Source organism: Symsagittifera roscoffensis, chromosome 4, assembly GCF_963678635.1.
Source record: "Symsagittifera roscoffensis chromosome 4, txSymRosc1.1, whole genome shotgun sequence".
In the NCBI taxonomy this organism is placed as follows: Eukaryota; Metazoa; Xenacoelomorpha; order Acoela; family Convolutidae; genus Symsagittifera; species Symsagittifera roscoffensis.
Genome location: NC_087065.1, coordinates 78262155 through 78277962, shown reverse-complemented (window position 1 = coordinate 78277962; position 15808 = coordinate 78262155).

The window sequence follows — 15808 nt, the reverse complement described above, 5'->3', positions numbered from 1 at the left end:
GTAAAATCTTAATTGGTCAGCCGTTTATTAGCTCTCATTAGCCAACAAGAAGACAACTCAAGCAAACAACTAGTTACTTTCTATCATATTGATTGCGTCTGTAAAATCTTAAGTGGTCAGCCGTTTATTAGCTCTCCTTAGCCAACAAGAAGACAACTCAAGCAAACAACTAGTTACTTTCTATCATATTGATTGCGTCTGTAAAATCTGAAGGTGGTCAGCCGTTTATTAGCTCTCATTAGTCAACAAGAAGACTCAAGCAAACAACTAGTTACTTTCTATTATATTTATTTGCGTCTGTAAAATCATAAGTGGTGAGCCGTTTATTAGCTCTCATTAGCCAACAAGAAGACTCAAGCAAACGACTAGTTACTTCCTATCATATTGATTGCGTCTGTAAATTCTGAAGGTGGTCAGCCGTTTATTAGCTCTCATTAGCCAACAAGAAGACTCAAGCAAACGACTTGTTACTTGCTATCATATTGATTGCGTCTGTAAAATCTGAAGGTGGTCAGCCGTTTATTAACTCTCATTAGCCAACAAGAAGACTCAAGCAAACAACTAGTTACTTTCTATCAAATTGATTGCGTCTGTAAACCTTAGGGTAGTCAGCCGTTCATTAGATCTCATTAGCCAACAAGAAGGCTCAAGGAAACAACTAGTTACTTTCTGTCTTACTGATTGCGTCTGTAAAATTTGAAGGTGGTCAGCCGTTTATTGGCTCTCATTAGCCAACAAGAAGACAACTCAAGCAAACAACTAGTTACTTTCTATCACATTGATTGCGTCTGTAAAATCTCAGGGTGGTCAGCCGTTTATTAGCTCTCATTAGCCAACAAAAAGACTCAAGCAAACATTTAGTTTTTTCTATCATATTGATTGCGTCTGTAAGATCTGAAGGTAGTCAGCCGTTTATTAGCTTTCATTAGCCAACAAGAAGACTCAAGAAAACAACTAGTTACTTTCTATCAAATTGATTTTGTTAGCCGTTTATTAGCTCTCATTAGTCAACAAGAAGACTCAAGCAAACAACTAGTTACTTTCTATCATATTGATTTTATTAGCCGTTTATTAGCTCTCATTAGCCAACGAGAAGACTCAAGCAAACAACTAGTTACTTACTATCATATTGATTTTATTAGCCGTTCATTAGCTCTCATTAGCCAACAAGAAGACTCAAGAAAATAAATAGTTACTTTCTATCATATTGATTGCGTCTGTAAAATCTTAAGTGGTCAGCCGTTTATTAGCTCTCATTAGCCAACAAGAAGACAACTCGAGCAAACAACTAGTTACTTTCTATCATATTGATTTTTTTAGCCGTTTTTTTAGCTCTCATTAGCCAACTAGAATACTCAAGCAAACAACTAGTTACTTTCTATTTTATTGATTTTATTAGCCGTTTATTAGCTCTCATTAGCCAACAAGAAGACTCAAGCAAACAACTAGTTACTTTCTATCATATTGATTTTATTAGCCAGCTATCATTAGCCAACATGAAGACTAAAGCAAACAACTAGTTACTTTCTATCATATTGATTGCGTCTGTAAAATCTTAAGTGGTCAGCCGTTTATTAGCTCTCATTAGCCAACAAGAAGACTCAAGCAAACAACTAGTTACTTTCTATCATATTGATTGCGTGTGTAAAACCTTAAGGTGGTCAGCCGTTTATTAGCTCTCATTAGCCAACAAGAAGACTCAAGCAAACAACTATTTACTTTCTATCATATTGATTGCGTCTGTAAAATTTGAAGGTGGTCAGCCGTTTATTAGCTCTCATTAGCCAACAAGAAGACTCAAGCAAACAACTAGTTACTTTCTATCAAATTGATTGCGTCTGTAAAATCTGAAGTTGGTCAGCCGTTTATTAGCTCTCATTAGCCATCAGGAAGACTCAAGCAAACAACTAGTTACTTTCTATCATTTTGTTGCGTCAGTAAAATCTTAAGTGGTCAGCCGTTTATTAGCTCTCAGTAGCCAACAAGAAGACTCAAGCAAACAACTAGTTATTTTCTATCATATTGATTGCGTCTGTAAAATCTTAAGTGGTCAGCCGTTTATTAGCTCTCATTAGCCAACAAAAAGACTCAAGCAAACAACTAGTTACTTTCTATCATATTGATTGCGTCTGTAAAATCTAAAGGTGGTCAGCCGTTTATTAGCTCTCATTAGCCAACAGGAAGATTCAAGCAAACAACTATTTTTTTTAATCATATTGATTGAGTCTGTAAAATCTAAAGGTGGTCAGCCGTTTATTAGCTCTCATTAGCCAACAAGAAGACAACTCAAGCAAACAAATAGTTACTTTCTATCATATTGAGTGCGTCTGTAAAATCTTAAGTGGTCAGCCGTTTTTTAGCTCTCATTAGCCAACAAGAAGACTCAAGCAAACAACTAGTTACTTTCTATCAAATTGATTGCGTCTGTAAAATCTGAAGGTGGTCAGCCGTTTTTTAGCTCTCATTAGCCAACAAGAAGACTCAAGCAAACAACTAAGTACTTTCTATCAAATTGATTGCGTCTGTAAAATCTGAAGGTGGTCAGCCGTTTATTAGCTCTCATTAGCCAACAAGAAGACTCAAGCAAACAACTAGTTACTTTCCATCATATTGGTTGCTTCTGTAAAATCTTAAGGTGGTCAGCCGTTTATTAGCTCTCATTAGCCAACAAGAAGACTCAAGCAAACAACTATTTTTTTTCTATCATATTGATTGAGTCTGTAAAATCTAAAGGTGGTCAGCCGTTTATTAGCTCTCATTAGCCAACAAGAAGACAACTCAAGCAAACAACTAGTTACTTTCTATCATATTGATTGCGTCTGTAAAATCTTAAGTGATCAGCCGTTTTTTTAGCTCTCATTAGCCAACAAGAAGACTCAAGCAAACAACTAGTTACTTTCTATCAAATTGATTGCGTCTGTAAAATCTGAAGGTGGTCAGCCGTTTGTTAGCTCTCATTAGCCAACAAGAAGACTCAAGCAAACAACTAGTTACTTTCTATCATATTGGTTGCGTCTGTAAAATCTAAAGGTGGTCAGCCGTTTATTAGCTCTCATTAGCCAACAAGAAGACAACTCAAGCAAACAACTAGTTACTTTCTATCATATTGATTGCGTCTGTAAAATCTTAAGTGGTCAGCCGTTTTTTAGCTCTCATTAGCCAACAAGAAGACTCAAGCAAACAACTAGTTACTTTCTATCAAATTGATTGCGTCTGTAAAATCTGAAGGTGGTCAGCCGTTTATTAGCTCTCATTAGCCAACAAGAAGACTCAAGCAAACAACTAGTTACTTTCCATCATATTGGTTGCGTCTGTAAAATCTTAAGGTGGTCAGCCGTTTATTAGCTCTCATTAGCCAACAAGAAGACTCAAGCAAACAAATATTTTTTTTCTATCATATTGATTGAGTCTGTAAAATCTAAAGGTGGTCAGCCGTTTATTAGCTCTCATTAGCCAACAAGAAGACAACTCAAGCAAACAACTAGTTACTTTCTATCATATTGATTGCGTCTGTAAAATCTTAAGTGGTCAGCCGTTTTTTAGCTCTCATTAGCCAACAAGAAGACTCAAGCAAACAACTAGTTACTTTCTATCAAATTGATTGCGTCTGTAAAATCTGAAGGTGGTCAGCCGTTTGTTAGCTCTCATTAGCCAACAAGAAGACTCAAGCAAACAACTAGTTACTTTCTATCATATTGGTTGCGTCTGTGAAATCTTAAGTGGTCAGCCGTTTATTAGCTCTCATTAGCCAACAAGAAGACTCAAGCAAACAACTAGTTACTTTCTATCGTATTGGTTGCGTCTGTAAAATCTAAAGGTGGTCAGCCGTTTATTAGCTCTCATTAGCCAACAAGAAGACAACTCAAGCAAACAACTAGTTACTTTCTATCATATTGATTGCGTCTGTAAAATCTTAAGTGGTCAGCCGTTTTTTAGCTCTCATTAGCCAACAAGAAGACTCAAGCAAACAACTAGTTACTTTCTATCAAATTGATTGCGTCTGTAAAATCTGAAGGTGGTCAGCCGTTTGTTAGCTCTCATTAGCCAACAAGAAGACTCAAGCAAACAACTAGTTACTTTCTATCATATTGATTGCGTCTGTAAAATCTTAAGTGGTCAGCCGTTTATTAGCTCTCATTAGCCAACAAGAAGACTCAAGCAAACAACTAGTTACTTTCTATCATATTGATTGCGTCTGTAAAATCTTAAGCGGTCAGCCGTTTATTAGCTCTCATTAGCCAACAAGAAGACTCAAGCAAACAACTAGTTACTTTCTATCATATTGATTGCGTCTGTAAAATGTAAAGGTGGTCAGCCGTTTATTAGCTCTCATTGGCCAACAGGAAGACTCAAGCAAACAACTATTTACTTTCTATCATATTGATTGCGTCTGTAAAATTTGAAGGTGGTCAGCCGTTAATTAGCTCTCATTAGCCAACAAGAAGACAACTCAAGCAAACAACTAGTTACTTTCTATCATATTGATTGCGTCTGTAAAAAATTAGGTTGGTCAGCCGTTTATTAGCTCTCATTAGCCAACAAGAAGACTCAATCAAACAACTAGTTACTTTCTATCATATTGATTGCGTCTGTAAAATCTGAAGGTGGTCAGCCGTTTATTAGCTCTCATTAGCCAACAAGAAGATAACTCAAGCCAACAACTAGTTACTTTCTATCATATTAACTGCGTCTGTAAAATCTTAAGTGGTCAGCCGTTTACAAGCTCTCATTAGCCAACAAGAAGACAACTCAAGCAAACAACTAGTTACTTTCTATCATATTGATTTTATTAGCCGTTTATTAGCTCTCATTAGCCAACGAGAAGACTCAAGCAAACAACTAGTTATTTACTATCATATTGATTTTATTAGCCGTTTATTACCTCTCATTAGCCAACAAGAAGACTCAAGCAAAAAAATAATTACTTTCTATCATATTGATTGCGTCTGTAAAATCTTAAGTGGTCAGCCGTTTATTAGCTCTCATTAGCCAACAAGAAGACAACTCAAGCAAACAACTACTTACTTCCTATCATATTGATTTTTTTAGCCGTTTATTAGCTCTCATTAGCCAACAAGAAGACTCAAGCCAACAACTAGTTACTTTCTATCATATTGATTTTTTTAGCCGTTTATTAGCTCTCATTAGCCAACAAGAAGACTCAAGCAAACAACTAGTTACTTTCTATCATATTAATTTTATTAGCCAGCTCTCATTAGCCAACAAGAAGACTCAAGCAAACAAATAGTTACTTTCTATCATATTGATTGCGTCTGTAAAATCTTAAGTGGTCAGCCGTTTATTAGCTCTCATTAGCCAACAAGAAGACAACTCAAGCAAACAACTAGTTACTTTCTATCAAATTGATTGCGTCTGTAAAATCTGAAGGTGGTCAGCCGTTTAATAGCTCTCATTAGCCAACAACAAGACTCAAGCAAACAACTAGTTACTTTCTATCATATTGATTGCGTCTGTAAAATCTTAAGTGGTCAGCCGTTTATTAGCTCTCATTAGCCAACAAGAAGACTAAAGCAAACAACTAGTTACTTTCTATCATATTGATTGCGTCTGTAAAATCCTAAGTGGTCAGCCGTTTATTAGCTCTCATTAGCCAACAAGAAGACTAAAGCAAACAACTAGTTACTTTCTATCATATTGATTGCGTCTGTAAAATCTGAAGGTGGTCAGCCGTTTATTAGCTCTCATTAGCCAACAAGAAGACAACTCGAGCAAACAACTAGTTACTTTCTATCAAACTGATTGCGTCTGTAAAATCTGAAGGTGGTCAGCCGTTTATTAGCTCTCATTAGCCAACAACAAGACTCAAGCAAACAACTAGTTACTTTCTATCATATTGATTGCGTCTGTAAAATCGTAAGTGGTCAGCCGTTTATTAGCTCTCATTAGCCAACAAGAAGACTAAAGCAAACAACTAGTTACTTTCTATCATATTGATTGCGTCTGTAAACTCTGAAGGTGGTCAGCCGTTTATTAGCTCTCATTAGCCAACAAGAAGACTCAAGCAAACAACTAGATACTTTCTATCATATTGATTGCGTCTGTAAAATCTAAAGGTGTTCAGCCGTTTATTAGCTCTCATTAGCCAACAAAAAGACTCAAGCAAACAACTATTTACTTTCTATCATATTGATTGCGTCTGTAAAATTTGAAGGTGGTCAGCCGTTTATTAGCTCTCATTAGCCAACAAGAAGACTCAAGCAAACAACTAGTTACTTTCTATCATATTGATTTTATTAGCCGTTTATTAGCTCTCATTAGCAAACAAGAAGACTCAAGCAAACAACTAGTTACTTTCTATCATATTGATTTTATTAGCCGTTCATTACCTCTCATTAGCCAACAAGAAGACTCAAGCAAAAAAATAGTTACTTTCTATCATATTGATTGCGTCTGTAAAATCTTAAGTGGTCAGCCGTTTATTAGCTCTCATTAGCCAACAAGAAGACAACTCAAGCAAACAACTACTTACTTCCTATCATATTGATTTTTTTAGCCGTTTATTAGCTCTCATTAGCCAACAAGAAGACTCAAGCAAACAACTAGTTACTTTCTATCATATTGATTTTTTTAGCCGTTTATTAGCTCTCATTAGCCAACAAGAAGACTCAAGCAAACAACTAGTTACTTTCTATCATATTAATTTTATTAGCCAGCTCTCATTAGCCAACAAGAAGACTCAAGCAAACAAATAGTTACTTTCTATCATATTGATTGCGTCTGTAAAATCTTAAGTGGTCAGCCGTTTATTAGCTCTCATTAGCCAACAAGAAGACAACTCGAGCAAACAACTAGTTACTTTCTATCAAATTGATTGCGTCTGTAAAATCTGAAGGTGGTCAGCCGTTTATTAGCTCTCATTAGCCAACAACAAGACTCAAGCAAACAACTAGTTACTTTCTATCATATTGATTGCGTCTGTAAAATCTTAAGTGGTCAGCCGTTTATTAGCTCTCATTAGCCAACAAGAAGACTAAAGCAAACAACTAGTTACTTTCTATCATATTGATTGCGTCTGTAAAATCTTAAGTGGTCAGCCGTTTATTAGCTCTCATTAGCCAACAAGAAGACTAAAGCAAACAACTAGTTACTTTCTATCATATTGATTGCGTCTGTAAAATCTGAAGGTGGTCAGCCGTTTATTAGCTCTCATTAGCCAACAAGAAGACAACTCGAGCAAACAACTAGTTACTTTCTATCAAACTGATTGCGTCTGTAAAATCTGAAGGTGGTCAGCCGTTTATTAGCTCTCATTAGCCAACAACAAGACTCAAGCAAACAACTAGTTACTTTCTATCATATTGATTGCGTCTGTAAAATCTTAAGTGGTCAGCCGTTTATTAGCTCTCATTAGCCAACAAGAAGACTAAAGCAAACAACTAGTTACTTTCTATCATATTGATTGCGTCTGTAAAATCTGAAGGTGGTCAGCCGTTTATTAGCTCTCATTAGCCAACAAGAAGACTCAAGCAAACAACTAGATACTTTCTATCATATTGATTGCGTCTGTAAAATCTAAAGGTGTTCAGCCGTTTATTAGCTCTCATTAGCCAACAAAAAGACTCAAGCAAACAACTATTTACTTTCTATCATATTGATTGCGTCTGTAAAATTTGAAGGTGGTCAGCCGTTTATTAGCTCTCATTAGCCAACAAGAAGACAACTCAAGCAAACAACTAGTTACTTTCTATCATATTGATTGCGTCTGTAAAATCTTAGATTGGTCAGCAGTTTAATAGCTCTCATTAGCCAACAAGAAGACTCAAGCAAACAACTAGTTACTTTCTATCATATTGATTGCGTCTGTAAAATCTGAAGGTGGTCAGCCGTTTATTAGCTCTCATTAGCCAACAAGAAGACAACTCAAGCCAACAACTAGTTACTTTCTATCATATTGACTGCGTCTGTAAAATCTTAAGTGGTCAGCCGTTTATAAGCTCTCATTAGCCAACAAGAAGACAACTCAAGCAAACAACTAGCTACTGTCTATCATATTGATTACGTCTGTAAAATCTTAAGTGGTCAGCCGTTTATTAGCTCTCATTAGCCAACCAGAAGACAACTCAAGCAAACAACTAGTTACTTTCTATCATATTGATTGCGTCTGTAAAATCTTAAGTGGTCAGCCGTTTACAAGCTCTCATTAGCCAACAAGAAGACAACTCAAGCAAACAACTAGTTACTTTCTATCTTATTGATTACGTCTGTAAAATCTTGAGTGGTCAGCCGTTTATTAGCTCTCATTAGCCAACAAGAAGACAGTTCAAGCAAAAAACTAGTTACTTTCTATCATATTGACTGCGTCTGTAAAATCTTAAGTGGTCAGCCGTTTATTAGCTCTCATTACCCAACAAGAAGACAACTCAAGCAAACAACTAGTTACTTTCTATCATATTGATTGCGTCTATAAAATCTTAAGTGGTCAGCCGTATATTAGCTCTCCTTAGCCAACAAGAAGACAACTCAAGCGAACAGCTAGTTACTTTCTATCATATTGATTGCGTCTGTAAAATCTTAAGTGGTCAACTTTTTATTAGCTCTCATTAGCCAACAAGAAGACAACTCAAGCCAACAACTAGTTACTTTCTAGCACATTGATTGCGTCTGTAAAATCTTAAGTGGTCAGTCGTTTATTAGCTCTCCTTAGCCAACAAGAACACAACTCAAGCAAACAACTAGTTACTTTCTATCATATTAATTGCGTCTGTAAAATCTGAAGGTGGTCAGCCGTTTATTAGCTCTCATTAGTCAACAAGAAGACTCAAGCAAACAAGTAGTTACTTTCCATCATATTGATTGCGTCTGTAAAATCTGAAGGTGGTCAGCCGTTTATTAGCTCTCATTAGCCAACAAGAAGACAACTCAAGCCAACAACTAGTTACTTTCTATCATATTGACTGCGTCTGTAAAATCTTAAGTGGTCAGCCGTTTATTAGCTCTCATTACCCAACAAGAAGACAACTCAAGCAAACAACTAGTTACTTTCTATCATATTGATTGCGTCTATAAAATCTTAAGTGGTCAGCCGTATATTAGCTCTCCTTAGCCAACAAGAAGACAACTCAAGCGAACAACTAGTTACTTTCTATCATATTGATTGCGTCTGTAAAATCTTAAGTGGTCAACCTTTTATTAGCTCTCATTAGCCAACAAGAAGACAACTCAAGCCAACAACCAGTTACTTTCTAGCACATTGATTGCGTCTGTAAAATCTTAAGTGGTCAGTCGTTTATTAGCTCTCCTTAGCCAACAAGAACACAACTCAAGCAAACAACTAGTTACTTTCTATCATATTGATTGCGTCTGTAAAATCTGAAGGTGGTCAGCCGTTTATTAGCTCTCATTAGTCAACAGGAAGACTCAAGCAAACAAGTAGTTACTTTCTATCATATTGATTGCGTCTGTAAAATCTGAAGGTGGTCAGCCGTTTATTAGCTCTCATTAGCCAACAAGAAGACAACTCAAGCCAACAACTAGTTACTTTCTATCATATTGACTGCGTCTGTAAAATCTTAAGTGGTCAGCCGTTTATAAGCTCTCATTAGCCAACAAGAAGACAACTCAAGCAAACAACTAGTTACTGTCTATCATATTGATTACGTCTGTAAAATCTTAAGTGGTCAGCCGTTTATTAGCTCTCATTAGCCAACAAGAAGACAACTCAAGCAAACAACTAGTTACTTTCTATCATATTTTTTGCGTCTGTAAAATCTTAAGTGGTCAGCCGTTTACAAGCTCTCATTAGCCAACAAGAAGACAACTCAAGCAAACAACTAGTTACTTTCTATCTTATTGATTACCTCTGTGAAATCTTGAGTGGTCAGCCGTTTATTAGCTCTCATTAGCCAACAAGAAGACAGTTCAAGCAAAAAACTAGTTACTTTCTATCATATTGACTGCGTCTGTAAAATCTTAAGTGGTCAGCCGTTTATTAACTCTCATTACCCAACAAGAAGACAACTCAAGCAAACAACTAGTTACTTTCTATCATATTGATTGCGTCTATAAAATCTTAAGTGGTCAGCCGTTTATTAGCTCTCTTTAGCCAACAAGAAGACAACTCAAGCGAACAACTAGTTACTTTCTATCATATTGATTGCGTCTATAAAATCTTAAGTGGTCAGCCGTTTATTAGCTCTCCTTAGCCAACAAGAAGACAACTCAAGCGAACAACTAGTTACTTTCTATCATATTGATTGCGTCTGTAAAATCTTAAGTGGTCAGCCTTTTATTAGCTCTCATTAGCCAACAAGAAGACAACTCAAGCAAACAACTAGTTACTTTCTATCATATTGATTGCGTCTGTAAAATCTGAAGGTGGTCAGCCGTTTATTAGCTCTCCTTAGCCAACAAGAAGACAACTCAAGCCAAGAACTAGTTACTTTCTATCATATTGACTGCGTCTGTAAAATCTTAAGTGGTCAGCCGTTTATAAGCTCTCATTAGCCAACAAGAAGACAACTCAAGCAAACAACTAGTTACTGTCTATCATATTGATTACGTCTGTAAAATCTTAAGTGGTCAGCCGTTTATTAGCTCTCATTAGCCAACAAGAAGACAACTCAAGCAAACAACTAGTTACTTTCTATCATATTGATTGCGTCTGTAAAATTTTAAGTGGTCGGCCGTTTACAAGCTCTCATTAGCCAACAAGAAGACAACTCAAGCAAACAACTAGTTACTTTCTATCTTATTGATTACGTCTGTAAAATCTTGAGTGGTCAGCCGTTTATTAGCTCTCATTAGCCAACAAGAAGACAGTTCAAGCAAACAACTAGTTACTTTCTATCATATTGACTGCGTCTGTAAAATCTTAAGTGGTCAGCCGTTTATTAGCTCTCATTACCCAACAAGAAGACAACTCAAGCAAACAACTAGTTACTTTCTATCATATTGATTGCGTCTATAAAATCTTAAGTGGTCAGCCGTTTATTAGCTCTCCTTAGCCAACAAGAAGACAACTCAAGCGAACAACTAGTTACTTTCTATCATATTGATTGCGTCTGTAAAATCTTAAGTGGTCAGCCGTTTATTAGCTCTCATTAGCCAACAAGAAGACAACTCAAGAAAACAACTAGTTACTTTCTATCATGTTGATTGCGTCTGTAAAATCTGAAGGTGGTCAGCCGTTTATAAGCTCTCATTAGCCAACAAGAAGACAACTCAAGCAAACAACTAGTTACTTTCTATCATATTGACTGCGTCTGTAAAATCTTAAGTGGTCAGCCGTTTATTAGCTCTCCTTAGCCAACAAGAAGACAACTCAAGCCAACAACTAGTTACTTTCTACCACATTGATTGCGTCTGTAAAATCTTAAGTGGTCAATCGTTTATTAGCTCTCCTTAGCCAACAAGAAGACAACTCAAGAAAACAACTAGTTACTTTCTATCATGTTGATTGCGTCTGTAAAATCTGAAGGTGGTCAGCCGTTTATAAGCTCTCATTAGCCAACAAGAAGACAACTCAAGCAAACAACTAGTTACTTTCTATCATATTGATTACGTCTATAAAATCTTAAGTGGTCAGCCGTTTATTAGCTCTCATTAGCCAACAAGAAGACAACTCAAGCAAACAACTAGTTACTTTCTATCATATTGATTGCGTCTGTAAAATCTTAAGTGGTAAGCCGTTTATAAGCTCTCATTAGCCAACAAGAAGACAACTCAAGCAAACAACTAGTTACTTTCTATCATATTGATTACGTCTGTAAAATCTTGAGTGGTCAGCCGTTTATTAGCCCTCATTAGCCAACAAGAAGACAGTTCAAGCAAACAACTAATTACTTTCTATCATATTGACTGCGTCTGTAAAATCTTAAGTGGTCAGCCGTTTATTAGCTCTCATTACCCAACAAGAAGACAACTCAAGCAAACAACTAGTTACTTTCTATCATATTGATTGCGTCTATAAAATTTTAAGTGGTCAGCCGTTTATTAGCTCTCCTTAGCCAACAAGAAGACAACTCAAGCGAACAACTAGTTACTTTCTATCATATTGATTGCGTCTGTAAAATCTTAAGTGGTCAGCCGTTTATTAGCTCTCATTAGCCAACAAGAAGACAACTCAAGCCAACAATTAGTTACTTTCTACCACATTGATTGCGTCTGTAAAATCTTAAGTGGTCAATCGTTTATTAGCTCTCCTTAGCCAACAAGAAGACAACTCAAGCAAACAACTAGTTACTTTCTATCATGTTGATTGCGTCTGTAAAATCTGAAGGTGGTCAGCCGTTTATAAGCTCTCATTAGCCAACAAGAAGACAACTCAAGCAAACAACTAGTTACTTTCTATCATATTGATTACGTCTGTAAAATCTTAAGTGGTCAGCCGTTTATTAGCTCTCATTAGCCAACAAGAAGACAACTCAAGCAAACAACTAGTTACTTTCTATCATATTGATTGCGTCTGTAAAATCTTAAGTGGTAAGCCGTTTATAAGCTCTCATTAGCCAACAAGAAGACAACTCAAGCAAACAACTAGTTACTTTCTATCATATTGATTACGTCTGTAAAATCTTGAGTGGTCAGCCGTTTATTAGCCCTCATTAGCCAACAAGAAGACAGTTCAAGCAAACAACTAATTACTTTCTATCATATTGACTGCGTCTGTAAAATCTTAAGTGGTCAGCCGTTTATTAGCTCTCATTACCCAACAAGAAGACAACTCAAGCAAACAACTAGTTACTTTCTATCATATTGATTGCGTCTATAAAATTTTAAGTGGTCAGCCGTTTATTAGCTCTCCTTAGCCAACAAGAAGACAACTCAAGCGAACAACTAGTTACTTTCTATCATATTGATTGCGTCTGTAAAATCTTAAGTGGTCAGCCGTTTATTAGCTCTCATTAGCCAACAAGAAGACAACTCAAGCCAACAACTAGTTACTTTCTACCACATTGATTGCGTCTGTAAAATCTTAAGTGGTCAATCGTTTATTAGCTCTCCTTAGCCAACAAGAAGACAACTCAAGCAAACAACTAGTTACTTTCTATCATGTTGATTGCGTCTGTAAAATCTGAAGGTGGTCAGCCGTTTATAAGCTCTCATTAGCCAACAAGAAGACAACTCAAGCAAACAACTAGTTACTTTCTATCATATTGATTACGTCTGTAAAATCTTAAGTGGTCAGCCGTTTATTAGCTCTCATTAGCCAACAAGAAGACAACTCAAGCAAACAACTAGTTACTTTCTATCATATTGATTGCGTCTGTAAAATCTTAAGTGGTAAGCCGTTTATAAGCTCTCATTAGCCAACAAGAAGACAACTCAAGCAAACAACTAGTTACTTTCTATCATATTGATTACGTCTGGAAAAATCTTGAGTGGTCAGCCGTTTATTAGCTCTCATTAGCCAACAAGAAGACAGTTCAAGCAAACAACTAATTACTTTCTATCATATTGACTGCGTCTGTAAAATCTTAAGTGGTCAGCCGTTTATTAGCTCTCATTACCCAACAAGAAGACAACTCAAGCAAATAACTAGTAACCTTCTATCATATTGATTGCGTCTATAAAATTTTAAGTGGTCTAGCCGTTTATTAACTCTCCTTAGCCAACAAGAAGACAACTCAAGCGAACAACTAGTTACTTTCTATCATATTGATTGCGTCTGTAAAATCTTAAGTGGTCAGCCTTTTATTAGCTCTCATTAGCCAACAAGAAGACAACTCAAGCAAACATCTAGTTACTTTCTATCATATTGATTGCGTCTGTAAAATCTTAAGTGGTCAGCCGTTTATTAGCTCTCGTTAGCTAACAAGAAAACAACTCAAATAAACAACTAATTACTTTCTATCATATTGATTGCGTCTGTAAAATCTTAAGTGATCAGCCGTTTATTAGCTCTCATTAGCCAACAAGAAGACAACTCAAGCAAAAACTAGTTATTTTCTATCATATTGATTTCATTAGCCGTTTTTTAACTCTCATTAGCCAACAAGAAGACTCAAGCAGACAAATAGTTACTTCCTATCATATTGATTGCGTCTGTAAAATCTGAAGGTGGTCAGCCGTTTATTAGCTCTCATTAGCCAACAAGAAGACTCAAGCAAACAACTAGTTACTTTCTATCATATTGATTTTATTAGCCGTTTTTTAGCTCTCATTAGCCAACAAGAAGACTCAAGCAAACAACTAGTTACTTTCTATCATATTGATTTTATTAGCCGTTTATTAGCCCTCATTAGCCAACAAGAAGACTCAAGCAAACAACTAGTTGCTTTCTATCATATTGTTTTTATTAGCCGTTTATTAGCTCTCATTAGCCAACAAGAAGACTCAGGCAAACAACTAGTTACTTTCTATCATATTGATTTTATTAGCCGTTTATTAGCTCTCATTAGCCAACAAGAAGACTGAAGCAAGCAACTAGTTACTTTCTATCATATTGATTTTATTAGCCGTTTTTAAGCTCTCATTAGCCAACAAAAAGACTCAAGCAAACAACTAGTTACTTTCTATCATATTGATTTTATTAGCCGTTCGTTAGCTCTCATTAGCCAACAAGAAGACTCAAGCAAACAACTAGTTACTTTCTATCATATTGATTTTATTAGCCGTTTATTAGCTCTCATTAGCCAACAAGAAGACTCAAGCAAACAAACAGTTAATTTCTATCATATTGATTGCGTCTGTAAAATCTTAAGTGGTCAGCCGTTTATTAACTCTCGTTAGCCAACAAGAAGACTCAAGCAAACAACTAGTTACTTCCTATCATATTGATTGCGTCTGTAAAATCTGAAGTTGGTCAGCCGTTTATTAGCTCTCATTAGCCAACAAGAAGACAGTTCAAGCAAACAACTAGTTACTTTCTATCATATTGATTGCGTCTGTAAAATCTTAAGTGGTCAGCCGTTTATTAACTCTCATTAGCCAACAAGAAGACAACTCAAGCAAACAACTAGTTACTTTCTATCATATTGATTGCGTCTGTAAAATCTGAAGGTCGTCAGCCGTTTATTAGCTCTCATTAGCCAACAAGAAGACAGTTCAAGCAAACAACTAGTTACTTTCTATCATATTGATTGCGTCTGTAAAATCTTAAGTGGTCAGCCGTTTATTAGCTCTCATTAGCCAACAAGAAGACAACTCAAGCAAACAACTAGTTACTTTCTATCATATTGATTGCGTCTGTAAAATCTTAAGTGGTCAGCCGTTTATTAGCTCTCCTTAGCCAACAAGAAGACAACTCAAGCAAACAACTAGTTACTTTCTATCATATTGATTGCGTCTGTAAAATCTGAAGGTGGTCAGCCGTTTATTAGTTCTCATTAGTCAACAAGAAGACTCAAGCAAACAACTAGTTAATTTCTATCATATTTATTTGCGTCTGTAAAATTGTAAGTGGTCAGCAGTTTATTAGCTCTCATTAGCCAACAAGAAGACTCAAGCAAACAACTAGTTACTTCCTATCATATTGATTGCGTCTGTAAAATCTGAAAGTGGTCAGCCGTTTATTAGCTCTCATTAGCCAACAAGAAGACTCAAGCAAACAACTAGTTACTTTCTATCATATTGATTTTATTAGCCGTTATTTAGCTCTCATTAGCCAACAAGAAGACTCAAGCAAACAACTAGTTACTTTCTATCATATTGATTTTATTAGCCGTTCATTAGCTCTCATTAGCCAACAAGAAGACTCAAGCAAACAACTAGTTACTTTCTATCATATTGATTTTAATAGCCGTTTATTAGCCCTCATTAGCCAACAAGAAGACTCAAGCAAACAACTAGTTGCTTTCTATCATATTGTTTTTATTAGCCGTTTAATAGCTCTCATTAGCCAACAAGA